The sequence below is a fragment of the Lycorma delicatula genome, chromosome 3 (assembly GCF_047948215.1).
Source record: "Lycorma delicatula isolate Av1 chromosome 3, ASM4794821v1, whole genome shotgun sequence".
Taxonomy (NCBI): domain Eukaryota; kingdom Metazoa; phylum Arthropoda; class Insecta; order Hemiptera; family Fulgoridae; genus Lycorma; species Lycorma delicatula.
Window position 1 is genome coordinate 156629288 of NC_134457.1, and position 13250 is coordinate 156642537.

A 13250-nucleotide genomic window follows, 5' to 3' on the forward strand; every position below is an offset into this window, starting at 1 on the left:
ATGTTTTTAAAGGAATAAGTCTTAAAATAAAGTGTGACATTTAAAATTTAAATAACTCCATAGTTTTGAATTATTATAGAACACGGAATACATGGCGTATATTTATCTTTATGAAAAGTAATGTTACAGAAATATATTACCGGCAACATTACAGAAGATGCTGTCATATTTCTTATAGACGTATTCAACTATGAAGAACAAACTTATAAAAAAAGCGATACGGAAAGAAATATTTATCAGTAAGGGGATCATAAAATGATATATTACAGGAAAAATTTTATAAACTGTGAAACAGTTATACTTTCTTAAATAAAATTTATTCCATTTTAAAAATTTTAACACGTGAAATATTTTCTTGGAAATATTAAGTCGCCTAAAAAATTTATTCCTGCAAAGTTTTCAAAATTTATATTTTAATAAATAGTTTTCTGATCTTTTTATAAAAACAATTCAATTGTATTACCTAATGCAAGAGACCCTAGTCTCAACTTTTTGGTAGATTTCACAAGAAAGCTACCTATTATAATGGGTACTATATTCGACTTCCGGAAAATTTCGACGTATCTTCGCGTTTCACATCCCCAGGACCCCAAAACCACCTTCAGTTAAAAAGTTTATATATATATTTCACTTTCTTGTGGACACGATAGCTGCCGTAATTTTGCGCCAATCTCTTTCAAATTGGTACATAAAATATAACAACCCAAAATAAAGGTCTAGATTGTTAATGGGCAAAATCGGACCATGGGGGTGGAAATGGGAAGGGGCTTATTCTAAAAAATCAAAATATCGCTATAACTTTCTTATTAAGTATAATATCGAATTTGTTTAAAGCTCCTACTGTTCTTTGGACAAGGGCCTAAAACTTATTACAGTAAAGTTTTCTTATATCACCAACTATTGGCCCAGGGGGTGGAAAAAATGGCTTTCGAAGACAAAATATCATACCTCCGTTAAAAAGCACAGTACCGAATCGGTTTAAAGTGGTCGTTTGTCCTGTAAACATTACCTAAAACTTTTGTCTGAAACTATTTTTGATATGATCAACCCTTACGACAAGGGATGGCCAAAATATTGCTGGAATTATAACAAAATGGGGCTTTTCGTATGCTAACCATGTGAAACATTTTTTTACTTTTTTATTATCCTATTGAGAAAATTTGAGTTTTTCTTAACTTGAAAGTGGAAAGCTTTTTTATCTCCTACTTAGCACTGGTGAAATCTACTTCCGCCTTCCGGCGTGCTGAAAGAATTTTTTTTAATATTAGCTGACCTCATAATAACCAATCTGAACGAATATAAATTAAAAGAAATGATTAAACTAACGAAATAATTTTATCTTTCACGATTTTTCTTAAAACAAACAGTGTATTTGAACAAAATTATAATCAAAGATGAAATATAGAAAAAAGTATTTTTTTTTTTGCTTGATGAAATTGGCGTCAGAAACTGGAAATTTGTATATAGCAATTGAAATTAAATTTTTGTAGTGTATGAAAAATGCCATGCCTGACCGTACAAGAACACGAGATCTCCGGATGAATGACTGATTTAAAATGTATAAATCAAAAAATGGAATAAAGTCAAAAATAACAATATTGCAGACTGGGTACTGGGTTACTGTAGGACTACATTGAAGTTAACTTCTAGATTGTTTTTTAGCTCTCCAATACTCCTTCATTCTTTCACTCTGTCGTTTCTTTCTTTCATCCGACCGCTTCAGGCCAGCGTATTCTTTTTTCTCCTTCTGGATCCCTTTAAATTCTAAGACATTTTTCTAGACACCTTCTTCTGTCTTTTAATCCGTCACGTTTATGTGCATGCTACCCTAAGATCCTCTTTAACTTTCTTAAACCATTTAACTTCGTCTTATTACCATTATCCATGTCAAAAATACTCTTTGTAAGTCTGTTTGAATCCATTCTTGTCAGATATCTTCGCTTACGTGATCCTATTTAACTCCCGGTAAACTTTCTCATTCTTCCTTAATTTCCAACCATGGTTGGTTTTCTGAACTCTAGGATTCTCCGTAGTATCTGTCTATCAGCAAGTTTCAGTTTGTCTATTTCCCCTTGGTTCAGATTTTTCGAATTTTGCCGCGTATAAAACGCTTGGTCGTATTACCGTTGTATAGTGTCTGATCTTGCCCAGCCTTGAGATCCGTTTTTTATTGGACACGTTCTTTGTTAGGACATTTGATTTTAAAATTTTATTGATCTTGATGATGTTTGCTTCCTTGTCCACTCCATTTGGTTGGATAACTTCATCCAAGTACCTAAATTAGCTTGTCTTCTTAATTCTTCCGAGATCTGTCCGTAACAATTTTGGTGTGTTCTTAATATTGGTCATAAATTCTGTTTTTTTATATGAAAATATTTTAAGCTTACCTTTTTGGTAATTCCATGTAGACCACTCGTTGTTGTCCTGCCGTTTCTATATTTCTGCCAAGAGGGCTAGTCATCTGCAAAGGCCAGACAGTTAATGCTCAGATTTTCCCTCTAATATCCCAATTTGAGTTACTTCAGGCTTTTATCTTGACAAGCTTTCCTCCATTCTCTTTTGACCTTTTCCAAGATTGCAAGTCTCCCTTCATGATTCCTGTCTTGATTCCCCGTTAAATTTAATCTTGGACTATGTCTCTGTGAGGGTCTGCTTAATGAGATTAAAACGTGTTTTATTGATTAAATAGAATTTATTTTTTAATTAACGTAACCTACTGATAAAGTTTTATTGATAAATGATTAAAAATAACTTAATATTTGAAAAATAGTTTGTACAGAATGTTCCGATATTTAAAATTAATTATGTTAGTTAAGATAGTTGTTAAATTAAAATTCAATAATCAAGCGTTACCAATTTAATTAACAATTAATCCAATTTCTAATACATTATTAATCCAGTTTCATATTGATAGGATTATTAAATCTAGTATTTACATCACTTCAAAATTTTAAAATTTCGAGTTTGAAGGGTTAAAATGGATTTTGAACTTTTTTGAAACCTGGCTATTTTTATGAATTTCTCGGTAAAAAACAGATATCCAACTTGATTTTTGGTGTGTTTAATTTTCATTTAACTATCTAAATACCAATTTCTAGATGTTTCGAAAATCTCCCTTGCGAGAGGTGAAAAAATGTAAAAAGAATTTGAGTAATGCTTACAAATTTTCCCCATTTCCGACTACTAAACGAGATATTCATTAGATCGGATCTTGCAAATACTCTTTAGATAAACATCTAAAAACCATTTTCGGATTTTTTTGAATATCGATTTTTTAAGGGGTGTGACGGTGTACAGCGTGGCGGCTTAACCAACACAGCCACTGTTACTCTATCTGCGACGCGACTGGCTGTACCTGCCTCCGGTTAGTTTACTAAAAAAAAAAAAATAAAAGTAATTAAAAAATTTAAAAAAGTGTGAATAAAGAAGTATAGTCACCTCGTACTGGTGTTATCGGGTAACGCTAAGAAACGGGAAAAGTACATTTTTACCCCAACGGATAACCAGTTATAACTAATATTTTTTAAGGTGGAGGCAGACTGTTTTGAAACCCAAATTCTTAGCGCATTCAAAGTTAAGGTTTGTACTGACCAAACTGTTGCTGTGAAGAGATTACAATACACTGATAATTTTTATAAAATGAACAGGCATTACTTTTTATTTATTATTATTCTCACAAGCATAAGTATACTGAACACAGAGGTCCAGGGGACAGAGCTCCCTGGCTAGACGGGAAGGGTGAGTGAAGCGAGCCCAGACCGGCTACATATCCCCTGACCGCGACGGGAAACGCAACTAATCATAGCCGAGTGAAGCCACGACGGCAGTGCTAGTATATACGTAAATATAACATAACATGCCGTGAGTGATTCATAATCAACGCCCTGCAAAAACTACTGAAGATGAATTGATGAAAATTTGTATACACGATTTTCCTACAGTTAAGTGCACTCTAAGAAAGGAGTTTTTGAAATTCCGAGTTATAATGTTAAAATGGAGTAACAATGGAATTTACTATTTTTTTTTGTATTTTTTTTTTAATTTATCGATAATAAATAAAGATATCAACTTGATTTTTAGTGTGTTAATTTCATGTAATATCTAAAAGCCAATAAAAAATTATTTAAGTAAAAGTTTTTAAAATAAGTAAAAATTTATCCAATCGACGTCTAAAAAAGAAGGATAAATTAATGTAATATTTTACTGGATCGTTTTATAATTAATTATAAATGTAGCTTTCACTTTAAAACTTTTACATTATAACTTTTATACAAACAGAAATAGATGAACTTTTGCATTGTTATTTGCATTTAACTTCTTGTAAAATTAAATATATATAATAATTGTGAATATATATTAATTGTGAAATATATATATATATATATATATATGTGTGTGTTATTATACGCGTAAAATTCAAAAGTTATTTCCCATTAATTGTTCAGTGTAAATGTTAAACACATCCATATTATGATAAAATTATACGTGAACTCATCCACTTCTTATAAAAAATAAATAAATAAACTTAAAATTTTAAATCATCACATAGAATTGGTTCTATTTTTAAAAGAATCATTATATTATTTCAATTTTAGTAAAACTGATCGACTATAATACATAAAATAAAATTATAAAAAAGGAAAATAGGTAGACTACATAGGCATTATCTAGAATTGAATACGTGAAAGTTACTAAACGATGACTAAACCTACAAGTAGATGTATTTTAATGTTCCATTGTTTTACAACAAGGAACTACCAGTAGAGTGTCATGAATTTCATCAGTTACGTCATTAATGAATCATAATTTCTCACTACTGAATTTATATTTATCACTTCATTTAACTAGAGAAGAATTCTTTTTAATCCTTAAAAATACAGTAACAGAATTTAAAATTATCTTCCATTTCATTAGTAAATTATTTGTTTTCACCGTAAAACAAGCCCAATTTGTTTTTTTACCGTAAAACAAGCGAAACGTATAAAAATAATAAATAAATTATGATATATATAATAAAAGGAATTAACAAAGGTGTAAATCTAATTTTTTAACCGGAACATAGCATTTGATGGGATAAGTTAAATTGTTTAAAAAATAAGTAATCGGTGTGAGGAAAATACGTAAAAGAAAAAGTAGTACTTCTATTATACCAAACAAGTTAAGATAACAGCTGCTGTAGACAAAATGTGTGTAAAGGAAACACTGTAAAAAAAACAATTAGTTAAGTTCTAAGCCCCGCTTAGATTTTTTTCTCACACTTCTGCTGTACGTATATCCCATCTCATCTCCCGCCATACGCTTATGTCCTGCTTCAATAGCTATAAGCTAATTTAAATTTTATAAATCAAATATTTGAATAAGTAGAAAAAAATGGTAGACAAACTTTTGATGTTTCTATTGAATTAAAATTAAATTTAATATCCGAATCTCTTTTAACTTCTTCAATAAGTAGGTAGTTCAACAAGAAAAAAGCTTGAAATTTTAAAAACATTATAAAAAAAAATTAAAAAAAAAATTGAATTTGTAAAACAAGGATGTCTGGCCTGAACTAATGTATAAAACGGTTCCGGGCCGAGTCCTGGAGTCTCTAAAGTAATAAACTGTACAAGAAATTTTTAGTTTGTTTGCCTCTCAGTATCCTGGTCAAGCCACGAACACGCGACAATATAACATTCTTTATCAATAAATGAGTTATCAGTAAACAATTTTTGAGAAAAACCACACTTACGTTCTAATTTAAATATAATAACAAAAAATAAAACTTCAATAACAGAACGATCAAGGCTCAAATATTAAAAAGTGGTAAAATTTTATCAGCGATAATATTAAACAATTAAAATTTTTTCAATAAAAAAGTGCCATTACATGGGTACATACAGCTATGAAATATGTTTTTATAGTTAAAAAAAAGTATAATAAAGTGCAGATAATATCTGTAAGGAAATTTGAGTCGAACAATCTGAAATTCTGATATTTGGATTTATAAATCCAGTTTATTACTTGTACATAATTTTAATTATACCAATAAATGTTAGCTACGAAGGATTAATTAAAAATTAATTCTATAAAAAAAATTAATTTAAAAAATACTAAAACATATATGTAAAATAATAATTGCCTACGTTAAAAAAAAATATTTAATAATGATAAAAGATTATCTTGAAAGTGAAAACGTGTTTCTGATTTGTACATGTAGTTTTACATAATCTGATCATTTAATTATAAAAAATATACGTTAATGTATCGAGATAATTCTTATTTTAACGAAATCAGTAGCCGGTTTTAGTTTTGAAATCTGTACACTGACTTTTTCAATCATTTTTTGTTTCTTTTTGATTAGTTGTATTTAATTACCATTTACAATGTCACTGAAATAAATCAAAATGACGTAAGTTATTTATGCTACATGTGTTTTTTATTACTTCTCTTTTTCTATGAGATATTAATTAATAAATAATTTAAATAAAAAATTATTTTTTCAAAAATTGATTTCTAAAATATGTTATAATTTTTATAACTAGATAGATAAACAGAAATAAAGAAGGATTAAAAAAATAGCGATCAGTATCAGAGTATATTGTGAAAGAACGAAAAAGAAGTCTAAATAGATTTTGTGTAGCTGTTTTAATACTATCAAATGACATAACTCATTAGAAAGTAAAACAGTTAACCTACAATTTTCGATGAATAATCATCACATTTATAAACTAGGCAGTCTATATAGTATCTCTTAAATAATTTGTTCAGCAATGTAACACTAAAAGAGTAAAATTTAGCAAATTTCAATAGGATTTATTTTTGACATGAGTCCACTAATTAGGATGGCCTCTTTCATAAACTAGCTGTAAAAACGTAAAATGATCTCCATTTTATTTGAGCTTCTCGTAGATCAATTTTTTTTTCAAAGCCCTTCAATATGATCTGCTAAAATGTTACGCTTCCAATTAAAAATCTTTCAATTGCTCTACAATCGGGGCTAGGAAATATGGTGGATTGTTTACAGGAATTTATGATAAATTTTATTATATTTGTAATTTACCGTAGAACAATTATTTAAGAGGTACTGTAGACCACTTTTGAATCTACCTTTGAAAAATAATAATTGCTCAACATTTTGCTTAGGGTTCTTGTACAGAGAATACAGTTTTCAATTTTCTTTAAATGGTCTGTCATAATCCTATCCTTTTAATTTTAGAATTTTACGTTGCTTTCGTATGAAGGTTTGGGAATATAGTCTCATAAAGATGTTAGTTTCGAGCACTTTTCTAATTTAATATTCCTACGTTTAACTATTGAAAAGTTATATATATATATGAATGTGTGTGTGTGTGTGTGTGTACCGAATAATTCACTTAGTATTAACAGCATTTTCTGAGCTCATTCTGCTTGAAAAATAATGAAAAAAATTCATATTGACATGAGCCTAAAAACAATCGGTTAACGAGTTACGGCTACCAAGGAATGAAATAAAATCATACCGATAGTTTAGAAATCCAAATTAAGGGGAAAACTTGATGCTTTTTGAAAAATTGAGTAAAACAGGTTCCACAACCATATTTCTAGTAGTATTCATAATTTCCGACGTAAAACATGAAGATTTCTAGTCTAAAAACACGCCTTTTAAGTTTGTAATACAAAATCTTTATTAAATCACTAATAAATTCCTAAAATTTGTTGTAAATTTAATTCTGAGAAAATTTATGTAAAATAATTAGCCCAATAAAAACCAATACAAGTTCAAGAAATTTGATTTTATTACTAACCTATTTACCATATTAAAACTTTTAAATGTTATCAGCTACAGAAAATTAAGTTGGCACACAATTGATATAATGTTAAAAAAATAAAAATTTAATTGTGCGTTTAATAAATTTGCTGATTATAAATAAGAATGTCTTATTTACTGAATTAAAGTAGAAATGAAAAGGTCTATTTTCAGTCGGTATTAAAAATTGTTAAAGTTCATTTTAATTTAAAATTTTCGTAAGCTTAAATGGTGTCAATACGAAAAAAATTGCTTTACAGAAACCCAGTTTATTATTAAAAAAAAAAAAGAAAAAAAAAAAGACAAAACAGAAACCGTCTTAAACAAACTGCTCCGAGCAAGAGCTAATGCTCTCTGAAATGCGTAAATATATTTTATTATTTTACCTTAAGTTTCCAAAAAAGTCTTTTCAAACTCTCTTGCGAAAATATTTAGAATATCTTGTTTCATGTCATTTACGTATAATAATAATAATAATAATGGGGGCAAAATAAATGACAGCTACCTTCAAATGTCTATTAAGACAAATCTTTTTTCGTTAAATTTTTTTTCATTTCAATTTTATTTTTCCTCATACGCAGAAATAACAGAGAAAACCTCAACAAAATAAAGAAGAATCATATAGATGACTAACATTTTATAATATAAAACTTGAATATACATTAAAGAGATTTTAATTAAATTATTTTCAATTTTAATTTATTAATTAATACTTATAAAATTTAGTAATTTTTAAAATTCATACTTTATTCCGCCGCCATTTTGGGTATAGGAATCGTACCAACCTTTTATTTAGACCATTTTTCTTGTCTTAAAGAGACCTTTAAAATGATAAATCACACAAACTTTCTTACCATTTGAAAAGTTTAAGTTACAACCCTGAGACACCCCCATGAAGGGGTTAAAATTCTATTTTTTGTCAAAATGTAAAGTAGATGACAAATCCCTTATCCTCAAGTGTGCAGTATTTTATCTTGAACGGCTTTGAAGTTGTTGAGGGGTTTTTATGCTTATGACTCACCTGTATAGTACAAGAGATAAATATTGTAAACTAAAAAATACGACTGCAAAAAAAAAAATTGCTGACAAACATTTCTCTTTAATATAGGGATAATTACTAATATAGGATAATTAAAGAGCGTGCGGGTGACAATTTTGTATACAGTATAATTATTTTTTCAGATTTTACTTTCTCGTCTAGATAACCCTATAGCAGAGCTATAGTTCTAGAAGGGAAGTATAGTGATCGGTCCAATTGGGCATATGGAGTTTTCACTGGATCTTGACCTTTTTACGCCTATGGAACCCAAAAAATCAAAAAGCCGGGTGGAAATTTTCCTGATGTTAATATTCGTATGTACGTGTGTTCAGTGTTGGCCTTTAAATCACCTTATATCTCCAAAACTACTGCACCGATTTTCACCTAACTTGGTCAAATTACTTCTATATTTGGGGCATTGATGCCATTAAATTTTCAACTTAAAAGGTCAAGGGGATAAGGCTGTAGAGAAAAGTCTCCCTTATTACCTCGATATTTGGCCTAATTAAGGGCACATTTTTCTTAGGCATATTTGTTAACAATTAAAAACTAACAATATCTGCAAAAAAATTTTTGCAAAACCGTACCCCCACTCCAAAAATTCTGTTGTAATCGTCGCTATGTTGTGACATCACAGGTGTGCGATGGAATTAAAGAAATGAATAATATTCATTTATACAATAACTGATGGATATTTGATAAAAATATAATAACATACACAGTGTTCTTAAAGTCGCACAGCCCAAACTTTCTGCTTTGTAGGAATGGCAGTTAAACTTGTAGAAGACATTTTAGTTAGGGACATTTTTTGTTTGACAGAATAGTGTATGGTAGCTCTGCCAGATCACATCTCCAGGCAAAAGTGGGCGTGCCACCAAGCAGTTGTTAGTCCGAGCAGCAATATCTTTTAGACAAGAACAACACGTCTTTATTGTTGTGAGTTACTGCGAAGTTACTGTTACGCGAAGTGTCAAGAATATTTTTGAAATGCTTTTCCAGATGCTAATGTGCCAAACAAATCCACCATATATTTTTTATTAATAGTTTTCGGGATATAGGTAGAGTGCATGACCATAAGCGTATCGGCCGTCCAAGTGTTTTAACTGATGACAGTCTATATACGATAAATGAAATACTTCTTTGTTCTTCAGAAAAGTATCTTCGAAAATTTTCTAACCAGGTTGGGTTATCTTACGGAAGTGTTCGTAGGGCTACTAAAGTTTTAAAATTACTTCTGTACCTGATTAATGTAAATCATCAGCTTAAAGAACCAGATAAGAAGAAACAAATACAGTATTGTCGGTGGTTTAGAAGTTTCACTTGAAATGATATATCTGTTCTAGACAAGGTTTCTTTCAGAGACATTGCGGATATGTTAATAGTCAAAAGTACAGAACATGATCTTCAGAGAGCCCAAATTTGTTCCATTAACAACCATTACATTTGCAAAAAATTAGGGTGTGGTGTAGTGTATCTAGTCGGGAGAATTGTCGGGCCTATCTTTTTTCGGAGACCATCAACAGCTGAACGGTATCAAGAAATAATAATGCAGTTTATAGCTTTGCTACGTGCTGATGAACGTGATTGCTGGCTACTTGACGGAACAACTGCAACACGGCGAATAGTAGTACGCAATTTCTTCGAAGACTGGACAATTTCTTCTAAACTATGGCCTCCTCGTTCACCGAACAGATTCCTCCCAATTTTTATTTTTGGGGCTTTTAGAAAAATATTGTGCACTTAAACAACCCGCATACACTTCATGGACTGCATATTGAGAACTGTATTTCAAATATTTCTGCTATTACATTGAAAACGCATTGATGCATACGTTGAAAATCTTAGTGGACACTTCCAGTACTTATAATAAACTTGGAAGCAATACTTTTATAAACGTTAATATTATTTTATAAATTAATAAAAAGGCTTCCTAAAAAATAATTTGTTGTCATTTGGGTTGCGCGAATTTAAGATCACCGTTAGATAATATTTAATAGATAAATAATTAATGTGTAGAATAATATTTAATGTGTAGAAACGTAACTCGGTCTGGCTGGGTCTCGAACTCGATCGCCCGGTTAATTCGGTACCTGTGCGTTAAGTCTCACGGCTACACCAGTCTGCCGACCATACAAGGAAATTTCCGACTGTCGAAGCTAGTACGCCAACCCGCGAGAATTAAATACGGTAGGCGCATCCGCTTTAGTTAGAAACATTTAATTAAATAAACGTCAAAATATTACATTTAAATAAAATTAAAAATATTTTAGATTAAGTTGTGTGTTTAAGCCATGTTTCAGAAACAATCCACAGTCGTAGGGCTTTCCCGGAACGTGGCTTTAGCCGCGCGACGGGAAACTCCTACTACTGTGTTTTCAACTTTTTTCAGTCTATTTGAAAATATGTACATATTTATATATCCTATGCCACTCCCGGTGAGGATTCCAACGCGGGGCCATACATCTAAATTGGTTTAACCGTTGAGCTGCTACGGTGGAACAAACATACATATATACATACACCCTAAATACATTATACTTCTTTTTGGGTAGTCGTGTAAAAAGAATTGGTCGAATTAAGAATCTTCTAATTTTATTGTAGTTTTAAAAAGTGAAAACATAAAAGATAAATAACAAATTTTACGGGTGCGTGCGTGTATATAATATTAAAACGTTGTATTAAACACGCAGGAAAGAAATGATAATTAATAGAGGAATATAACAGCAACAAAGTTACAAAAGAAAAACTAAACTAAATCCAGAGAAGTTAAAAAAAATTAATACAAAGAAAAATGAAAATCAAGAAATGTGAAAAACAGGATTTTCAAGGAAGCTATTGCTCGGCAATGAAATCGTAAACGTCATAAATACTGTTAATCTGATGCTGATAATCATACGAAATTATTTGTAATTTTATATATATAATCGCATAAAATTATCACGGTTTAAAAATTACATCATGATCAGGATGATTAAAAAAGCCCGATCATTTACTCGGATATGTGGAAAAAATTGTAGGACACAAAAAACCAAAACAAGGCCATAAAAGACGCTGAAAATTTACAAAGCTGTAGCGGTATCCGTTTTTGTACTAGAGTAAAGCATAGATGAATAAACGAAAATAAGCAAGTTTTATTATAAATATGGAGCTGACGTTTTAAAAATATATCAAGGGATAATTTTGTTACGATGAAATTAGTTTTTGAAGGATTCTTCTTTCTTTTTAAAAAATGATGTGTCTAATTATTTCATTAGGATCTCAGGAAAGCCGGCCTCCGTGGCGCGAGTGGTAGCGTTTCGGCCTTTCTTCCGAAGGTCCCGGGTTCGAATCCCGGTCAGGCATGGCATTTTTACAGGCTACAAATCATTTAATCTCATCCTCTGATGCAATACCTAACGATGGTCCCAAAGGTTAAACGAAGAAAAAAAGAAAAAGATCTCAGGAAAGCACAATGAACCTAAATGATGAAAAAATTCAAATTTAATGAAAAAATTTCAATAATAAATAAGCCTACTCGTATGAGTACACAAGTGATAAAATTAAAAATTTTAAAACCCCCCGACAAAATTGAACTGAATAATTAAATATTAAAATATTAATTAGATAGACTTAAAAAACATTAAAAACCTGTTTTGAAGAAACATATCTATTGCAGCGCCCCTTGGTGGCTTATAACCGTAGAACTAACCTAAGAACCTGCTCTGAGATGATGCTTATGTAATGAAAAAAAAACCTCATCAAAATCGGCCCAGCCGTGTTAGAGAAACACATCTACTGCAGTGCCCCCTACTAACCTATAACCGTAAAACATGTCTAAGAACCTGCTCTGAAGTGATACGTATTTAATGGAAAAAAACGCAACGAAATCGGTCCAGTAGTTTTGAGGGAAATGGTAACAGACATACACGCACAATCTCTTATCCTAAACGAGTATAACGTCTCCATTTCCGGGTAATAAATAGATAGCAAAATCTTAGTAACATTTACTATATGCTAAAATAAAAGCTAAAAAGTTAACTTCGATAAGAGATGTTTTTCTTCGTTTTTATAAAACGTCAATTTTCTTAGGAGTCTGGTAGCGTTTCGGCCTTTCATCCTGAGGTTCCGGTTTAAATTCCGGTCAGGCATGCCATTTTTCATACAAAATTTCCATTTTATGTCTCCATGTCTCGTGCCCAATCTTCAAGCCTATATGGTGAATTTATGATAAAAAAAAAAAAAAAAAAATTAGATCTGTTGGTGATGTTTTAATAAAGGTTAAGAGATTCAACACCTCTTGAACTCTTAAGAACAACAAGAACTCCGCGGTAGTCATTTTAATGAAAAGAAAGAAGAGAAGAAATGATTTTCCCTTGCTATATTTATTCAACTGAATATACGATTTTACAAAAACATTTCCAAGGTCACCAAAATTTATTTGACAGGTCTAATAAAATTCATTTGTTG